Consider the following 4,711-nt stretch of genomic DNA (forward strand, 5'->3'; position numbering starts at 1 on the left):
GGTGTTTTTGGTTTATGTGTTATAAGAGGGCGTTTATACCCTAGCTATTAATGGACTAACTTTGGGGTCATGTTTGTTTCTAGGTGGGCATGCGTGGAAATAGCACTCTTCTCGTAAACAGGTGTGTAATCACACCCTCTCTCAACTATAAATCGACAAAAGCCGAAAAGCTAAAAAAGACGGTCTGAGACCATATGGGGCATGCGAATACTCGTGTGGTAAATTGAGCCCACGAAACACGATGTTAGATTGTAGAGGCCTCCATGAGCGTTTTCATGGGTTTAGCCTTAATGGGCCTAAAATGACCAAAATACCCACGAAAGGTAAAATGATCGAAATACTCCTGAAAGGTAAAATGACCGAAATACCTTTGAAGGGTAAAATAACTGAAATACCCCTGAAGGGTAAAATGACTGCAATACCCTCGAAGGGTAAAATGACCAAAATACCCTCGAAGGGTAAAATGACTAAAATACCCTTGAAGGGTAAAATAACCGAAATACCCTCAAAGGGTTAAATGACTAAAATACCCTCGAAGGGTAAAATAACCAAAATACCCCCGAAGGGTAAAATGACTGTTATACCCCTAGGAGTTGAAATATGTGTATGACTGATTTGCTCTATGATATATATATATGACTGTTACTGAGTACGACATACTGCAACATGAATGATTTATGACATGACATATTGCATGGGGTTGAGATTCTGATATAGGGGAAGTATAATGTACTGGTGGCTTTGCCACATATACTGTTACTGGCAGCTTTGCTACGTTACTATTATTGGCAGCTTTGCTGCATCATTATTACTGACAGCTTTGCTGCAATATTGGTGTGTTGGCTGGGTGGGACAATTTTATCCCCACATGGTGTGTTGGTGGTACAGAGTGGTGTGTTAGCTAGATTGGGTTGGGTTGCATTACTGCATTGTACTGTTACTGTACTAGGCTAATGCCCACATTATCTTATTCTTGAATAGGGCTCGGGCCTGCATCATTCTTGCATGTTGTATGCGCATTTGTTTGGTAGGGGATTACACACTGTGTTTCGAAAACTCACTCTCTCATTTTAACTGTGCAGGTAATCCTCAGCTATAGATGATTTGGGGCTGCGAGGGACTCAGAGGTGGCCACACAACTACTGCTGATGTTTACATTTGCTTTTATTTTCATTTTATTAATTTGTTGGGTTTTGTTTTTGTAATAAGGCCTTTAAGTTGGTTTTAAATTTTTAATTGGGCTTTCAAAGACACTTTGATGTGGCACGTCAGGTTCGACCATTATGTTTAGGCCGGGTTTGGGGTGTTACAGGTAGGTTAATAACACTTTCCACCAAATTTTAATAAAATTTCAAAAATATTTAATAACAAAAATTTAATAATAAAAAATTTAAACATCTAAATATTATGCATAATATAACTTAATTAAAAAACTTCAAAAGAATGATTTACTAGAAAAATAGAAAACATACCATATTAATAGTAAACATATCTAATCAACAATTTTCTTTTACATAAAAGAAAATTAACATAGAAAGGCAAAAATCAAATACCATCAAAATGTAAAATTTATATCAAATAAAAATTAATAGTAGTTATACCTTAATTGAAAAAGAAAGTATGGTCGAAATATAAAAGTTTCTTACCAAATCTATACTTTATCCCTGCTTGTACAATAAATCAAAGATCGGGAATAAGAACCATAATCCATTATGAGATTGAAACTTTCAACATTTCAAAGATGAAGTTGTAAAAGGTGAAAGTTTAAGGTGAAAAAGAATTTGATCTGTGGGACGACTTCGATAGATTTTGAAAAAAAATAGAGAATCATCGTGCCGATAATGTGTTATAAAATAAAAAGAGATGGGGAGAATAAAGAACAAAGAAAATATGAAAGCAATAGAGAATGTACTTTATTAATCAAAGGGATGATTACAATACTTCATCAGAGTCTCTATTTATAGGCATAAGAAGTATAAAAGAAGTAGAGGTCTAATTCTAATAACTATTAGAATTTAAAATACATAAAAACTTTATGTTTATCATGATGAATATCCACTTAATAGTTGTCAGTATTTCCATAATATCTTCTAAGCCGATACCCAAGAAAGTAGGCAAAAACTTCATTTCTCCTGCAACTTACCATTTCTCAAAACTGTTTTCATTCCTCCAATTGGACTACTGTTCTTTAACTTTTAACAAGAACTAGGGGCGTAAATCAAACTTTTCTGCTCCCAAGCTATTCAAGTTGGACTTGAGAAAAGCTCAAACTTGATTGGGTCAGGCTCAAGCAGCGTGAGGTATCAAGCGAACCTAGTTTGAGTATCTTAGTACTTAATTCAAGTAATTCACAAGCGTAATAAAGCTTTTAATTGATAGATGGAGGTTGAGCTAGAGTATAAATGGTATAAACAAACTTAATTAAGCAAAGCTGAAGTAGTTCAATTTTAGTATGGCCGATCTTGAGTTTAATCACCTAGTTCAATTTTATTTTGAGATCAAATCGACCTTCGAGCAGTGAGTTTCCAATCGAGCTTCTCAACCTTGTCTTAGCTCAATTAGAGCCCTAAGAAGAACTTCATCATGTACATAAAGCAAAAAATTAAAAATAAAATCTAGAAATTACTGTAGAAAGCTTTACAAATTATAAGTCCCAATTAAAGCTGTTGATTACCATAAAATTAAATATAAAATCAACTCAAACCTCTGTGCTCCTCCTCCGCATCATAATCCTCAAGTTCCTCTTTTGGTACCGGCTGCAGCTCCGCATCTTCTCCAAAAATCTTCTTTTTTTGGTCTCCTCCTCATCGGGGTACCGAACCACCACCACCGGACAAATACAGTGGTGGATGCAATAATCATTAACACTTCCAAGCCTACCTTTGCTGGTCCTCCTAGTGGCTCCAAACCCTCTGCTTTCCATGATCACTGCACTCAGCCCTAACCTCTCCACTTCCAAACACAGTCTCTCTTTCAGGTCATGATCTTTCACTATGTCAATCTTAAACAGAATCTTAGCATCCACTAATGGCTGCGTCAGCGTGTTCGCTTTTGTCATCGTGAAAAGGTCGGACTCATTCTCGAGCTTTTGTTGTGACTCTTCATCTGCGGTGGCATTTTCGTGATTAGTTGTGGAGTAAGGGATGGTTTAGACTTGGACGGACCCCCAGTCGACTCCGTAAAAGACAAACGTTGGACAGACGTGGAGGAGTATCACGGCGTCTCCGAGACGAAGGTAGTTCTGAACAGACCATCAGACGGCGTAAGAGCTCTCGTCGCTCAAGTCAACGATGATGGTGATGCGACGTTGGGCACCAGCGGTTGGAGTAACAGTCAATGGGACACGTGGCGAGGTGGGTTGGATCCAGAGAGAAGTGAGGGGTGGAACCGGAAGGTCCGGCTTCGATTGAGGATGGTGTTGTGGATTCATTGCAAGGAAAGTAGTCGTTTTGCGGGGAACCAGAAAAGATTACGATGAGAGCTCTATGAAACAGCTGAAGTGTTACCGGGTTCTAAACTGCGCCACTAAGCAACACGATATCGATACGCCAACCTTTTACTTTACTCATTCTAACTAGTTTTTCTAAAGGTTAATTTCTCCAAACATCCTCAAACTATTGTTTAAATTTTAAATCAGTCTTTAAACTGAAAAACATTTAACTGAGTATAGATATTTATATCACAACTAATTATATGATTTTTCAGAATTAAATTATGAAGGGTTTGGAATGTGGTTGAAGCTAGAGGAGGCTCACCCTCTAAAATTTTGGCAAGCACTACACCAGAACAGGTTTTTAGCGGCGCTTAAAGAAGCGCCACAAAAAATGCCGCTAACGACAACGTCGCTAACTTTTTGCGGCGCTTACAAAAAAACGCCGCTAAAGATCATGTTCTTTAGCGGCGCTAAGAAAATAATCGACGCTAAATATCATGTTCTTTAGCGGCGCTTATGAAAAAATGCCGCTAAAGATCACGTTCTTTAGCGGCGCTTAGAAAAAAACGCCGCTAAAGATCATGTTCTTTAGCAGCGCTTAGGAAAAAACGCCGCTAAAGATCATGTTCTTTAGCGGCACTTAGGAAAAAACGCCGCTAAAGATCATGTTCTTTAGCGGCGCTTTGGATGAAAACGCCGCTAAAAGTAATGTTCTATAGCGGCGCTTGTTCAAAAACGCCGCTAATAGTAGTGTTATTTAGCGGCGCTTATTTCACAAACGCCACTATTTGATATGACTTTTAGCGGCGCTTTTTTAAAAAATGCCACTAATTTTAGGATTTTTTAAAATAAAATTTTACTTTTTTCAACCTCCGCAACAACAAATCAAAAGCAACCAGATCTAAACTAACCAAAACAATAAATTTATATAATATAATGACTAAAATAATATTAATTGATAAAAATAAAAGTGAATTCATCCTTTTCTTTACAAAAACGTTTAAAGTTAAAATAATAAAAATATTTATGCAATATACACTATGACGGCGGAAGTTGCGACTGTTGAAACATCTTCATCATAGTCTGAAGCTGCTGTTGAAGTTCGTCGTACTTTTTTTGCTCGCTCTCGCTTCTCTCGATGCCGCATCTTTTTGAAGTCGTAGCTGTAGTTCTTCATATTTCTTTTGAACCTCTGCTTCTATCGCTACTTCTCTCGCTGCTTCTCTCGCTGTGGCCTCTGCTTCTCTCGCTGTAGCATCTGCTTCCCTCGCTGCCACA

At 37.6% G+C, this 4,711-nt stretch overlaps 1 pseudogene; it reads right to left on the reverse strand.

Annotated features, from left to right (window-relative positions):
- Window positions 1-2,693: 2,693 nt before the first annotated feature.
- Window positions 2,694-3,453, reverse strand: LOC105784625 (universal stress protein PHOS34-like; annotated as a pseudogene).
- Window positions 3,454-4,711: the final 1,258 nt, after the last annotated feature.

Source organism: Gossypium raimondii, chromosome 13 (genome assembly GCF_025698545.1).
Source record: "Gossypium raimondii isolate GPD5lz chromosome 13, ASM2569854v1, whole genome shotgun sequence".
Classification (NCBI taxonomy): domain Eukaryota; kingdom Viridiplantae; phylum Streptophyta; class Magnoliopsida; order Malvales; family Malvaceae; genus Gossypium; species Gossypium raimondii.